Source organism: Dipodomys merriami, unplaced genomic scaffold (genome assembly GCF_024711535.1).
Source record: "Dipodomys merriami isolate MVZ:Mamm:240054 unplaced genomic scaffold, mDipMer1.0.p SCAF_126, whole genome shotgun sequence".
In the NCBI taxonomy this organism is placed as follows: domain Eukaryota; kingdom Metazoa; phylum Chordata; class Mammalia; order Rodentia; family Heteromyidae; genus Dipodomys; species Dipodomys merriami.
Window position 1 is genome coordinate 2,858,964 of NW_027202560.1, and position 16,436 is coordinate 2,875,399.

The following is a 16,436-nucleotide window of genomic DNA, read 5'->3' on the forward strand; positions in this document are numbered from 1 at the left end:
GATATGTAATACATACAAAATATATCATTGTAGAAATGTAATTCATGTAACTTCATATAAGATTAGGACATACTCTGAAATAGGAAACAATGGTAATCTCTATTTTTTGGTCATCACCATCTAAATTTGAATCTACATGATTTAAAGATCATCTAGAGGCACTGGGAAGGTGGATCAGTAGTAGAGTGCTTGCCTTGCATGCATGATGCCCTGGGTTTGATTCCTCAGCACCACATATGCAGAAAAATCCGGAAGTGGCACTGTGGCTCAATTGGTAGAGTGCTAGCCCTACGCTGAAGAGCTGAGGGACAGTGCCCAGGCCCAGAGTTCAGGCCCCAGGACCGACCAAAAAATCATCTAGAATGTTCTAGACTGGAAGACTATGATTTTATATTGTTTATGCTGTTAATATTATTAGTAGAAGGAATGTAGATACTCTACTCTCAATGAATTCATCATCTCACAGCAAACATAAATGAATAACAGGTAGGTGAAAGTGAAATTGCATTATTTAATGGTTTCCTAAGTTTTCTGGGTATTTTATGATGAATTGGAAGAGAATACACCAGTGAACTAAGAAAAAAATAAGCTGAAGGGATTCATATTTTTAAGGAACCAAAATGCATATGCTTGTGTCTCTCACACCTACCACACACCCTCAGGCCACCTTTTCTTTCATTTTCTCTTCTCAGCAATCAAGGCTACCAGCACCTACTCTGGGACTTACCTTGCTCCTGCCGACCACAACTTGGGGAGTACCATGCACCCAGCCAGCACCACAGCCACTGCTGACACCTCCAAAACATGCTCCCAATGCCTGGAGAATACTTCCCCCTGCTGGGTGGGTCTGGCCGCGTGTACTTCTTGGTCCTGCTTCTTCTTAGATCTGATGCGGCTGGGGTCTGGTTTGTTGAGTTTGGGCACCAACCAGTGGTTTAAAGGTTGGCTGACCATAGTCATTGGAGTGATGTTGGCTTGGAAAAGGAGACTGCCTTTGTGTTTTTGAAGATCTGACCATCCGAGAGGTACTGAGTGCCAAGTACCCTCCCACATTATCCCGAGGTCAGGGGTCACCCAAGCCACTGACTTGGCAAGGCCCAAATGGGCAGAACAGGGCTGTCCAGGCCAGTAGCAAAGTGTTTGAGAGGACGCTTAGTTATATGAATGGGGCAGGAAAAGGTGAGGGAGGACTAACTAGCAAATGCAAAGGCCTTAACAAATTTTAGCAATCCAAGAAAAGAAAAAGAAAAAAGCTGCAAAAAAAGGGAGGCCAAGTAAATTGGAATGTGGCTTAGTGGTAGAGTGCTTGTCTAGCATGCATGAAGCCCTGGGTTCAGTGCCACATACACAGAAAAAGCCAGATGTGATGCTGTGGCTCAAGTGGTAGAGTATGTTCCTTGAGTAAATGAAGCACAGGGACAGTGCCCAGACCCTGAGTTTAAGCTCTAGGACTGGCACAAATAAATGGGGGTGGGGGTTGCACAAAGATAAGATGAGGTCTGGGATTTGGACACCATGTCTTGTCAGGCTTATGAGATGGGATGAAGTTTTCTTTTTATTTTCTGTGTGTGTGTGTTTGTGTGTGTGTGTGTGTGTGTGTGTGTGTGTGTGTGTGTGTGTGTGCACGCGCGCGTGCGTATGCGTATGTGTGGTTAAATGGCGATGAATCTCAGATTTTCCTGCCCAAGCTTGTCTCGAACTATGATCCCTAAACCTTAGGCTCCTGAGTAGCTAGGATTGTAGGCATTAGCAACCTGCACCCAGCTCAGGATAGTTTTAACTCTTAATATGGAACTTAATGGGAAATGGCAGTAGGTTTCTAAGCAGAAGTGTAAGATGCTTTGATTTGTGGTTTTTAGGATGACCCCGGACCCTTCCCTCATCAAAAGATGCATCTCATTATTTATCCTTCAGCAGTGTAAATGTGTGAAGTCTGGACTTTTGGAGCTAGAAAGGCATAAGGTTATAAATATAAGGAAAATGGAACTTTTCTGAGGTAAAGAGAATTGTATTTTTTTTGTCAGTCATGGGGCTTGAACTCTGGGCCTGGGTGCTGTCCCTCAGCTATTCAGCTCAAGGCGAGCACTCTACCATTTGAGATATATAGCCAGTTCCAGTTTTCTGGTGGTTTACTGGAGATAAGAGTTTCATGGACTTTCCTGCCCAGGCTGGCTTTGAACCATGATCCTGAGATCTCAGCCTCCTGAGTAGCTAGGTTTATAGGCGTGAGCCACTGGCACCCAGTGAGAATTGGATTATCTAAGAATCCAAACATGTGGTTAGGTATGAAACTCAGTGGTTACATATCTTGCCTAGCATGTGCTAGACAGAAAGAGAGCACAGAGAAAAAGAAAAAAGAAAGAAAAAGGGAGACAGGAGAGGAGAAAAAGAGAATCCATGTTTTCTACGGCTTCAGTGTTTTCAGAAGAGCCATCATAAGAAATAAACCTTCCCCAGAAATTTTGTTTACTTTTATGTTTTTGTTTCTGTCAGGTGAGGAAATTGAACCCAGGCTGGTTATTTAGGGATAAATCTCTGATTTGTCTGCCTGGGCTGGCTTCAAATCTGGATCCTCAGATCTCAACTTCCTTAGGTAGTTAGGATCATAGGCTTGACCACTCTAGCTCTGGCCTCTTATCCTGCTGTTTCATCTAATAGCTGCTACCTTCCTCTTACCTCATTTCTGGGGCTTGAACCCATGGCCTGGGAATTGCTTTTGAGCTTTTTTGTTCTAGCCTAGGGCCCAGCCACTTGAACAACAGCTCCACTTCCAACTGTGTGTGTGTGTGTGTGTGTGTGTGTGTGTGTGTGTGTGTGTGTGTGTGTGTGTGTGAGTGTGTGTGTGTGTGTGATTGAAGATAAGAGTCTCACAGGTGAAAAGCTATTTAAAGAGAACAGTAAAACAAATGTAGTTAAACCATTGTGTCAGAACAGGAGCTCAAAAGATCATACAATTTAAGTAAAGAAAGGGATTATAAGGATAATCAGCATCCAAATCAGAAAACTAACACTACTGGAGCACATCAGCCCTAATTAGTGACTTAGGTGCAGGTGCCTCCAAAGACTCCACCAGACTTCTAAATCCATGTCAACAAGTATGTTTGTGCCCTCTTGCAGTACTCTGGTTCCTTATCATTATGTCACCTTAATCTCCTGAAGAATCATTGGGGCTAAACTGGAACTTTTAAAATTTCATGTGTGTGTATGTATATTGCACATACACCTATAATAAGACTTAAACTAAGGGCCTCCCACTCTACCTTGGAGTTTGGTACTTAACCACTTGTTCCATACCTCAACTTTTAGCTTTTTACTGATTAATTGGAGGTAAAAGTCTAACGGACTTTCCTGCTCAAGGTAGCTCAGAACCATGATCCTCAGATCTCAGCCTCCTGAGTCGCTAGGATAACAGGTGTGAGCACTAGTGTCAGGCTTCTAAACTAGAATATTAAGCTCATCTCATAGATAGTGAAAATCACCCATAAACTTTTTCTTTATGCTGGGTTTGAACTTTGGGCCTGGCCTCTGTCCTTGATCTTCTTTTGCTCAGGGCTAGTGCTCTCCCTCAGGGGGATTTTTTTTAATGTTTTTTCATTAGGTCTCGAAAACAAAGTCCTCCCCTTGAAGAAAAGGTGCTGGATTTGTGGACAGAGACTATGACTTTCACCTTCCTTAGATTTAACATAGTAGCAGATAAATAAATGCTAAATAAATGCTTCTTGATTCCAGTTCCATTTTATGTTGCTTCTGTTAAACCTAACTCACTTTATGAATCTCAGTTTGGAAGGAAACCCTCTTGCAGGGAACTTCAAGTGCAGAAAACCTTATAGGCAAATCAACAATATCAGGCTAGGTTCTCAAACAGAAGTTGAGGTTGAAGCACAGGCACTTCATCAGCTGGGCCATTTAGAGAGGAGGCAGAAGATCTTGCTGGGATACCAACCTGGCCCATGTCCTTCTCAACCGTAGTATCTGTTTCCCATCTGTTTCTTAAGCTAAACATGCACAGAGATACCCTTTGAAGAAAATCTCTTTGCAATTGAACTGTAGACTTAGATTATTTGCCAATTACCATATAAGAAACAGTGGCCTCATCCTGAAAAAAACTGGCAAGGATCACCTTAAGTAGGTGACCAAAGATACACCCAGGCAATGAGACATCAGAAACTGATATGAGGTACTGAGTTTTCTCATTCAGTCATAAAATTAGGCATACAAAAACAAACTAACTAACTAATATCAGCCTAGCTGGGTCTCAGTGGCTCACCCATGAAACCCTAGCCACTCAGGAGGCTCAGATCTGAGGATATTGCTCCAAAGCCAGCCCAGAGAGGAAAGTCTGTGACATTCTTATCTCCAGTGAACACCAGAAAACTGGAAGTGGTGTTTTAGATCCAAGTGGTAGAGTGATAGCCTAGAACTAGCTCAAGGATAGCAACCAGGCCCTAAGTTCAAGCCCCAGGACCAAACAAAATAAAAAAAAAAAAAAACACTCACCCAAGTCATACTAGGAGGCTTCCCACAAGATCAGTAGCTGCCCATTCCAAAAGTGTCAAGCTCATGCTAAAGAAAAGACATTGGAAATGTCACAGGCTGGAGGAGGCAGAGGAGGTCTGACAGATCAAGGGAAAGCAGGATCCTGGATAGAGCCTGAGTGGGGTGCCAGTTCTGAGGATTCAACTCAAGGCCTGGGTGCTGTCCCTTAGCTTTTTTGCTCAAGGCTGGCACTCTACCACTTGAGCCACAGCTTTACTTCAGGCTTTTTGATGGTTTGATGGAGAGAAGAGACTCAAAGACTTTTCTGTCCAGGCTAGCTTTGAAACTCAGTCCTAAGATCTCAGCTTGCTGAAGAGTTAGGATTACAAGCATAACCCAACAGCGCCAGCTGTATTTTCTGTTTTATCTTACAATAAAAATAAAAAGATTGTGTCTAAAATAATATTTGGGAGGGAGCAGAGGAGAGTTCTGCTTCTACTATTGACTCTAGCCGTTTTTGTCTTGTGCTACAGCTGCATGGCAGGGCACATGGGCAGGGTGTGGTTCAGGCACAGGCTCAGCCTGCCTAAAACACGGAGGTAAAAATGAGGTGTACCTAGTACTGGCAATAGCTAGTGGTCTGGTTTGGCCTTCTAGTGTAGGGAACAGAATGAAGTAAAATGAGGAAATAATAGTAGAGGGCACAGTATGTATATCACATTATGCCATGACAACATATTTGTTCTTAACCTGTAGGCAAAAGAGAAAAGGTACATGCTTCTTATCAAGGATTAATATCACCTCAGCAGTCACTTCTCATTCCTCTTTACAAACAAATCCTGATTTTGTCCCATCATTCATACTGTTGTTTTCTGTGTTTTCATAGATGTCTGGTGCTGCAATAGCTAACTTGTGACGATGAACTTTAGCTGGGAGAATATACCCAATATGGTCAATTCAAAAGATGGTAGGAATATAAATATAAGAAGACAGGCTGGGTTCAGGTGGCTCATGCCTGTAATCCTAGCTACTCAGGAGGCTAAGATTTGAGGATCACGGTTCAAAGCCAGCACAGGCAGGAAAACCTGTGAAATTTTTATCTCCAGTAAACCAGCAGAAAACCAGAAGTGGCACTGTGGCTCAAGTGGTAGAATGCTAGCCTTGAGCTGAGTTGCTAAGGGACATTGCCCAGGCCCAGAGTTCAAGCCCCATGACCAACAAAAAAGAAAAGAGAAAAAAAAAGAAGACAGTACTGAGCAACTGAATTAATGAATTCTACAGTTACCCTTGTGCCATGGTTATTATTATGTGAAATAATAAATCTTCCTATCACTGAAATGATTTGGGCCTTTTATTAATTATACCTAAAAGCAGCCAAAATTATGCATGAGTCCTAAAGGAAAATAAAAGGCACCTAGAAGTAATATGAGAAGAAAAATATAGGTGAAAAATAAAAATAAAGACTAAAATGCATTAGGTGCATAGGGCCCTAAAAAATTCTCCCAGGTCGGCAGAAACTCGCCTGGAGTTTCAGAAGCCAGCTCCAATTTACATGTAATCATCTAAGTCTATCTGCTATCAAGGTCTTAGAGGCAGTGATCTCTGGGAAGAGGAAGAAAAATGAAAGGGAAATAAAATTGAACAACTGTTTGTGGAGAAACCAGCTGTACATGAACAATTTCCTTCCATGGAATCTCTATTTATCTGAAGGGAATTTCTTCATCAGAAGAAGGTATATGAGGAGGAGACATGGCAGGGCAGCTTAGAGATGGACAGTGACTCATCTGGGATGGAAGCAAGAGCTAGCACGTGGCAGACACTGAGCCCAAAGCTGAGCCTGACTCTGGATCCAGAACCTTCCCAATGCACTGTCATGCCAGAACTGAAAGCCAAGCTGCAAAGCCACCAAGAGCTGCTTCTAAGCCATTCTGAACACAAGCTGGTATTTCTGCTATCAGTAATAAGGGATAGTGAAACCAGGGTGGGCCACTGTCCTCTGTTCCTCCCCATATGGCCATCACCTGAGAGAAAGTACTCATATTCACCCATGCGTCTTACCAGAAACTCCAGGTATAGTCGAGCAGAGCACTTGAAAGCAAGAGCCCAAGAAGCAAAGTAGATGGCCTGCATCCAAATCCAAGAAATGTAACTCACTGAATTGTCACTGTGGCCAGGCCTGAGCTTTTCCAGCCAGTCCCTTAGACTCTAGCCTGAGAACAGTATCTATTAGGATGAGATCATATAAAACATGGATGAAGGCCCCATCTGACTGCCACTGCCATTAAGAACAGTATCGTAGGATGGGTGCCAGTGGCTCATGCCTGTAATCGTAATCAGGAGGCTGAGATCTGAGGACCTCGCTTTGAAGCTAGCCTAAGCAGGAAATTCAATGAGGCTCCTTTTCTCCAATAAAGCAACACAAAAGCCAGAAGTAAAGTTGTGACTCAAGTAGCAGAGTGCTAACCTTGAGCAAAAAGCTGAGGGACAATTTCTGGGCTGGGGGTGGGGAGAAGACTTACATCAAGGCCCTCTAGGACACGTATTCTCGCTTTTGCCCATTTCCTTCAGAGCATTGTAGAGCTCCACCTTACTGACTTGCCTCTCCCTATTTTAACACAGGATGTTCACTTGGCCAGTTTTCCAGGGCTACCTGGCTATCTTGTAGCCTCCACAGCAAAGAACTATTTTCTCTGGGATTTAACCAAGGTTCCAATACTGTCTGTGATTGGTTAACTGTGCACATTCCAGAATCAAGGATACCTGGGCCCATCTGGCTTGGCAATCTACTGTTGTGGCTTACAGCATATTGTTCAACACCTCTGTTTTCTTGTAATAGTTCTTACTCATGGGTCCTAACGGTCACAATAAAACAACTAATAGGGTTACTTGTGTACACACACACACCATGTACACTGCAACAGTACTACAAAGGAAACAAGGCAACTCAACAGGGAGCTTCAGGACTCAACATCTACCAAATTCTAAGTATTTCCTGCTTCTTAAGTAATTATTAATATTATTCCTATTTTGGTGCCAGTACTGGAGAGTGAATTCAGAGCTAGGGCACTGAGCCCCACTCAGCTGGGGACTGACCTATCCCTTAGCTTTATCTGCTCAAGGCTAGTGCTCTACCATTTGAGCCACACTTCCAGTTCTGGCTTTTTGAGGTTAATTGGAGATAAAGACCCTCCCAGACTTTTCTTTCCAGGCTGGCTTCAAACCAGGACCCTCAGCTCTCAGACTCCTGAATTGCTAGGATTACAGTTCTGAGCCACCGGCACCTGGCTGCAATCTTTTTTTTTTTTTTAACTTGAATGTTTTTTATATCTCTTAGATATGGAGATCAGTAACCTCGGCTGCCCTCATTTTTCTTAGCTATATTTTCTTTCTCTTAGCTCCTTCCTTAAACAATTACTTTTTATTTATTTATTTTTTATTTATTTTTTATGTTTTGTCAGTCATGGAGCTTGAACTCTGGGCTTGGGTGCTATCCCTCAGCTCTTCAGCTGAAGGTAAGTGCTCTACCTCACCACTTCTGGTTTTCTAGTAGTTTATTGGAGATAAGAGTCTCACAAACTTTCCTGCCCAGGCTGGCTTTGAACCAGATCTCAGCCTCCTGAGTAGCTAGGATTACAGGCATAAACCACTGGCACCTGGCCCTAAAACGATTTTTGTAGGAATTTCATCCCCTATCTGGTAAGAGGAACAATAATTTCACCTACTAATAAGTAGTTTGTCACAGATAGCAGTCTGTGAGTATGAAGCCTGGCATGTAATAACTGCTTACTGAAACAGGCATTTCCTGCAAGGGCAGAAAGAGAGGGGGTCAATGAATGGGATCCCAGGAGTACAAGGCATCTCTTCCCTGATCACACTAAGAGCTCCCTGAGGACAGGGATACAATCTTCAGATTTATTACCCCACATGGACAATAGGCTGATTCTATACATGACTGATGTCACAGAGATCTTAGTACTCAGGATACCTCCTCTGTGTCAGGACAGGAAGGAAGGAAGAGGACAGGGGGCCTCATAGACAGGAAGCTCTTGAAGCAGCTCACCACGTGACAAAATGAAGACAAGAGTGTAATGAGGAGACCATCACATCCTCTGGAAGCTTCTCCCACCAGAGGTTAAGACTCCAAATATCAGCTCTGAATTTTACCAGTCTTGAGATTGGTCCTCATGGGCCTCAGTTTCCTCATCTGTACAGGGTGGAAAATTATTGTCTTGGTCAAATACGAGGACAGGGGAGCCCTTTTTCCACAGAAAGGAAGAGATTTTTTTTCTGAAGGTAAAAACTAAACTCCTAGCCAGCTACTAGTGTTTCACACCTGAAATCCTAGCTACTCAGGAGGCTGAGATCTGAGGATTATGGTTTTCAACCAGCTCAGAAAGAAAGGTAAGTCCTTGAGTCACATAACTTCAAATAACCACCAAAAAGACAGATGTGGAGCTGGGACTCAAGTGGTAGAACACTAACCTTGAGGGAAAACAAACAAACAAAATCAAACAAAAAATCTCCTGGCCTTGCATGTAAGACCTAGCCCTGCATTCAAGCCATAGGACCAGCAAGAAGGATAAAAGGAGGGGAAAAAAACCTCTTCTTAAACAAGAATACAACCTAAGAGGCTTTCAGCTGAATGCAACTAAAATAAAAATGGGAGAGCCATTCGTTTTCTGAGGATGACTATTTATGAGGCCAATTTCATTTTCAAGTGATAATGAGTCCACACAGCAGCCTACATACAGCCTAGAGTCCAGAAGAGAGGGAAAGCACCCAACCCGAACTTTGTGGAAGCTCCACAGACACCTGTGGCGCTTAATGAGAGCAATAATCAGAGCGATCATCCAAATCATGATCAAGATAAAGTGTGGCAGAGGGGAGGAGAGACATGTAGGTGGAAAGGAATAGCACTTAAGTTTCTTTTTATTTCCTCAAGAAAAACTTCTGCCTGGAATAGATTAATTCCATCTACATATTAATGTGAATTACTAATTAATGACTTGAAAATGCTTTCAACACAAAATGCTAAGCAAATGCTTAAAAATAACGAGTCTCTGGATATGTCTCCAAAAGAAATATGCTAGCTTCCTTAATTTTCTCTCCCTTTTGTAACATTTAAAATGTTATGGTTTGAAGGAAATGGAAGGGAACTATGGAAATTCACTGAAAGCACAAAATCAGGAAATTAGAAAGCCTTGTCAGGTAACTAACTTCCTTGGAGCCCCTATGAACACTCTCACTGCACATTCCCTGGTGCACAAAGTGCTGTTGCACACATCTGAACTGCAGTTCATTCTTGGGATGCTTAAGCACAGATCATGTCTTGCATGTCTTCATAGCCCTGCCACACAACACTGTACCAGGTGCACAGCAAACAGCCAATAATGTGTTACATCACCAGGCCTACTCAAAAGAGATGGGCATGCCTAGCTACTCAGGAAGCTGAGATCTAATGATAGAAGTTCAAATCCAGGGCTGGATTATACTCAATGGTGAAAAACTAAAGCCATTTCCTCTTAACTCAGGAACAAGACAAGGATGCCCACTCTCTCCACTTCTCTTCAATCTAGTATTAGAATGCCTAGCTACAGCAATAAGACAAGATGCAGACATAAAGGGGATCCAAATAGGGAAAGAAGAAATAAAACTCTCCCTCTTTGCAGATGACATGATCTTGTATTTAAAGAATCCCATAGACTCCACTCCCAAATTACTCAAGCTGATTCAACACTTGGCAAAGTAGCAGGTTATAAAATTAACCCCCAAAAATCAATGGCCTTTCTATATGCCAACAATGAGAAAAGTGTGGCTGAAATTAGGAAAGCAACTCCATTTGTAATAGCCCCACAAAAAATAAAATACCTATGAATTAACTTAACCAAAGAAGTGAAGGACCTCTATGATGAAAACTTTAAAATCTTGAAAAAGGAAATCAACACAGAACTTAAAAAATGGCAAAACATCCCATGCTCCTGGATTGGCAAGATTAACATCGTGAAAATGGCAATACTTCCCAAGGCTATCTACAAATTCAATGCGATACCTATCAAAATTCCACCCTCATTCTTCAAGGAAATAGAGGAGGCAATCCAAAAATTCATATGGAACAATAAAAGACCCCGAATAGCAAAAACGCTCCTCAACGGAAAGAACACTGCTGGAGGAATATCAATACCAAATTTCAAACTCTACTATAAAGCCATAGTAATCAAAACAGCTTGGTATTGGCATAAGAACAGACCTCAGGACCAATGGAATAGAATTGAAAACCCAGAAATGAACCTACAGACCTATAGCCATCTAATCTTCGATAAGGAAGCTAAAACAATAGAATGGAAGAAAGACAGCCTCTTCAGTAAATGGTGCTGGCAAAATTGGTTAACTACATGTAGAAAACTAAAGCTAGATCCTTATATTTCACTCTGTACCAGAATCAACTCCAAATGGATCAAAGACGTTGAACTCAAAGCAGACACTCTGAAAACATTACAGGATGGAATAGGAGAAACCCTAGGTCTCCTTGGCTCAGGTCGAAATTTTCTGAATAGAGACCCGGAAGCACAACAAATCAAAGAAAGGTTGGACAAATGGGATTGCATAAGATTGCAGAGCTTCTGCAGGGCAAATGACATAGCTGGCAAGATCAATAGAAAGCCCACCGATTGGGAGAAGATCTTTACTAGCCATACAACGGACAAGGGTCTCATATCTAAAATATACTTGGAACTCAAAAAATTAAACCACCCAACAACAAATCCTCAAAGAATCAACTGCCCAATAAATAAGTGGGCAAAAGACTTAAAGAGAAGCTTCTCTGAAGAAGAAACAAGGATGGCCAATAGACACATGAAGAAATGTTCAACATCCCTAGCCATAAAAGAAATGCAAATCAAAACAACATTGAGATATCACCTCACTCCAGTTAGAACAGCAAAAATCAAGAACTCTAACAACAACAGATGCTGGAGGGGATGTGGACAGAAAGGAACCTTACTTCATTGTTGGTGGGAATGTAAACTCGTTCAACCACTTTGGAAAGCAGTATGGAGGTTCCTCAGAAGACTTCACATAGATCTCCCCTATGATCCAGCAATCCCACTTTTGGGCATTTACCCAAATGTTTACAAACAAGACCACACTAAAGCTACCAGCACAACTATGTTTATTGCAGCATTATTTACCATAGCTAAGATATGGAACCAACCCAGATGCCCCTCAGTAGATGAATGGATCAAGAAAATGTGGTATATATACACAATGGAATTCTATGCCTTCCTCAGAAAGAATGACATTTCCCCATTTGTTAGGAAATGGAAAGGTTTGGAAAAAATTATATTAAGTGAAGTAAGCCAGGCCCAAAGAAGCATAGGTCCCATGGTTTCCCTTGTTTGCAATATCTAGTATAGGTATGAGTCAAGCGGAAAAGGTCAGATAATGTGATGTTAGGAAAATGAACCCTTAAATATGTATTTTAATGTTTTCGTTTCTTTCAAAAAAAAAAAAAATCCAGGGCTGGGAAGGTGGCTCAGTGGTAGAACGCTTGCCTTGCATGCCTGAGGCCCTGGATTCGATTCCTCAGCACCACATAAGCAAAAAGAAAAAAGTCGGAAGTGGCACTGTGGCTCAAGTAGTAGAGTGCTAGCCTTGAGCTGAAGAGCTGAGGGACAGCACCCAGGCCCAGAGTTCAGGCCCCACAACCGGACCCCAAAAAAACAAAACAAAAAAAAAATCTAAAAACAGAAAAGAAATTCAAATCCAGCACAAACAGAAACATCAATGAGGCCCTTATCTCTAATGAATCAGCAAAACCCCAAATTGGAGGTATAGCTTAAGTAGTACAGCACCAGCCTTGAATGAAAAAGCTAAGGGACAGCACCCAGGCACTGAGTTCAAGCTCTAGTACTGGCACAGAAAGAGACAAATGGAGGATGGGGGGAGTAAAGTTTTAAAAAGAATGAAAAAAAGAGATTCTTGACATTGGAGAACTATGAAGGTCCATGGACTAGGTGATCAAGGTCAAATTGACCATAAAAATACATCAACTTTGTGCTAAGAATGGCATATACTTCTCTAGTTTTCTTCTCCCAAACCCATGTACTTCCATCTAAAATAAAAAACACACAAGATGAATCTCAATGGATTCTAAGGCATGTCTGACTAGGGCTACTCAAAACCATCCAAGCTGCCCCCAAATAAGGGCAGTGTCAGAAGCTGTCACAGCCAAGAGGAGCCCCAGGTGCCCTAGCAACTCAATGTGAAGAGGTTTCCTGGAAGGATTTCACAGAAGTAGAAACAAGCCTGAGAAGACCAGAGCCCAGCTAAAGGCTCACAGACAGAGCAGGAACCACAACCTTCCCTCAAATCCTCTTGATGAAGATATTCTCACTGACAAGGCCTATGTAAATTTGTCATTGAATGCAAATCCTCCTTCTCTTGAACACAAGTCCTGTATAATTTGGCACTGAACCACCTCATGGACCACAGAGCACCATGTAGCAAGAATCAAAACTGAGGCCCAAAGCGGGAACCAGTGGCTTTCCAATTTCTAGTTTAACATCTGGTGCTCTAGTGAGGTTGATGCTTCCACACTGGCCAGATCCAAAACTCTCCTTGCTATCCTGGACACACCAAGAACCAGTTTAGGACTCTTGAATAAATTTCTGTCAAATCCCAGCTTCTGGTCTTTGCTAGCATTGTGGCTGGTGTGGTGCAAGGACATATGTGTAGAAAGTGGTTTGGTATTTAGCTACATGTCCTTTTGCCATGGGTCACTATGCCAGGGCTACACAGAAAGTCCATCCCTCCCTGGCAGGGTAAAGATCCAGACATAAACAAACAGCTTCCAAGGGGCTCGGAAGGTGGCTCATATATATATATATATATATATGTGTGTGTGTGTGTGTGTGTGTGTGTGTGTGTGTGTGTATGTATGTATGTATGTATATATATATATATGTGTGTGTATGTATGTATGTATATGTATATGTATATGTGTACGTATATGTATATGTATATGTGTATGTATATGTATATGTATATGTTTCTATGTATATATGCTTAATGGCCAGATGCTAGCGGTTCATACCTGTAATCCTAGCTACTCAGGAGACTAAGATCTGAGAATTACAGTTCATAGCCAACCCAGGCAGGAAAATCTATGAGACTCTTATGTCTAACTAGAAAGAAATGTAGAAAATGGAGGTGCAGCTTTAGTGGTAGAGCACCAGCCCTGCATGAAAAAAGGTAAGTTTACCATTCTTGTACACATGAAAACATTCAGGTCCCAGGCCACTCAGCTATAGAAGGACAACTGGGAGTTGTGAATACAAGCTAACTTTAGAACTCAGGGCTTGGCTCTCACCCTGCTACACTCCCAGTCAAAGCAGACTAAAGAAAGATGGAGGACCTCAATAAAACCATCCCTATGGCCATGTATTGTGGCACTCAGGAAGCAGAGGCAAGAAAAATACTAAGAGTATGAAGCAAACATGGGCTAGATAGATGGATCCTGTCTTAGAAAAACAATCCTTGTGAACAGGAGAAGCCTAAGGACTATGGGAACCTGTCATTATTAGCTCAATGAACAAAAGGATAAACTTTTAGAAAGTAACCAAGATCCCTATATGAAACTGTGGACACAGAGGCCTCGCTTTGCCATAAACTGTCTTTCTGGCCTTCATTCCTTTATCATTTAAATGGCCCAAATACCACCTTCTGGTTGTTAAGACAACTTTGGTGAGATCACTTATGTGAAAAGTTCTTTGAAAATCTCAAAATGCTGTATAAATTGTGTTATTAATTAGAATCCCTAAAAATTGTCTGAGTCAAGTTGCTAAAATTCATTCTCTCAAGTCCCCTTTACAGGGGTAGAAAAGAGGTGAAAAGAGATGAAAATAACTTGCCTAAAGTTCTAACACTGAGAAGGAATGTTATATACACGGCAGGAAGTCTGGAGTGCCATTTGCTCTTCCTGCTTTCCAGTCCATCCCATTCACCACTGTATACTTGCCACAGCACCTGACAGCTGTCCCAAGGAAAGCCAGGTGGGAAGAGGTATGGGTCAAAAACCGAAAAAGCCCCACCCTATCCTTTCATCCTACGATAGTCCTCGGGCTTAAACACAGGGGCCTGCCTGGGCACTGGCCCTGAGCTTTTGTGATCGAGGATAGTGCTCTATTACTTAAGCCACAGCTCCACATCTGGCTTTTTTGGTGGTTCATTGGAGATAAGAGTCTCCCAGATTTTGAACCACGATCCTCAGATCTCAGCCTCCTGAGTAACTAGGATTACAAGCATGAGTCACTAGCTTCTGGCTCTGACAAGCCCAATTTTAGCTGTACTCTGCTGGTATGGGAGACAGGGAAAGCTCTACTTTACAGGCCAGGAAACAGAGGGTCCAGGGAGGTTAAATGTCTGGCCTCCTGAACTCAGTCAAACACAGCAACGAAACAAGCCAGGCACCCGTGGCTCATGCCAGTAATCCTGAAAGATTGAAATTGGGCCTATGTCCATTTTACAACTTACTAACTGCTAATTCTGCTTCTGTAAACCTGCTTGCGCTAACACTGACTCTTCCCTTCCCAGAAATAAGTTAAAAAGTGACAAAGTTCAGATGCAGGCCCAGGGACAAGGTCTGCAAACATAGATAAAGAACAAAAGAGTATGTTCTGAATTCCTGTGTAAAAACTCATGGCAGGGGGCTCAAGACAAGGACCATCTGGCCAGCCCAGCAAACTAGGTCAAATGTCAACCAATCGCGAGCCTGGAACTATGTGGACTCCCCTCCAGAGAAGCCTCCCCCTAGGGAACCAACTAGTTTTCAAGAAGTGTCACAAAAATTCCCGTGCAGTTGATTTTTAAGCTGAACCAATCCTGGGGAGCCTGGGGTCTTATGCTAATCCTGTGGTTTTTGTCTTTAAAAGTGTCTGTAACCACTGCTCAGGCTTCCAGTCTGCCTTGGACAGAGAGCCCGTTTGCGCAAATGCCTAATAAACTCTTCTTGCTTGTTGCATCTGCTGGTTTGGAGTCTTGGTTCTTGGGGTGCCCTCCCATTGAAGAAAGCATCCCAGTGAGTCTGGGGTCTTTCAATCCTAGCTACTCAGGAGGCTGATATCTGAGGATCAGGGTTCAAAGCCAGCCTGGGCAGGAAAGTCTGTGAGACTCTTATCTCCAATTAACCACCAGAAAACAGGAAGTGGGCTGTGGGTCAATTGATAGAGCAATAGCCTTCAGCTAAAGAGCTGAGGGACAGCGCCCAGACCCAGAGTTCAAGTTCCACCACTGACCAAAAATCAAAACAAAAAAAGAAGTGATGAGCTAAATGAATAGACATATAAATTATATATCCTCCTCATTATGATTCTTACTAGTAGTATTTTATGTTGTGTCTTCCATCATCTAAGAAAGCTGAGGAAAATTCTGCATTCACAGCTACAACTTCTCAAAAACCCAAGAAAAAGAAGAAAAACTGGGGCTGCTTTTTGTTTGGCCCTTCCTTCTCCTATCTCTATTCAGCAGAGGGCAGCAAACAGGAAGTATGGAAAGATCAAAGAGTGAGAAAGAGAGCCACATGGAGAAAGAGCTACACATTGATAAATACACACCCACCCACACACAGCAAGCAGAATTGTTTAGCTTCCTCTAGCTTTCAAAGTATGAACATTCCACCTCCTCCAGCTAGGAAGGGCGGGGGATGGGGGAGGGAGGGGATGTTGGAAGTTGAAGAGACAGAAGCTCTTTTTCAGCTCAAGAGATTTTCAGTGAGCATGCATATGAGAGAGCGGCAACTCTCAAAGCAGGGAGAGGAAGGCAGCCACAGAACTGACAAGATAATTCTCAATGAAGACAGCTTTCAACTACTCATCTTGAGGCAACAAGGCTGGCAATCCTAACACCCAAGCTCTGCCCAGTGAGAAACTGAGGCCATGCCATTGGCATCTCAGCCCAGGGGTGTC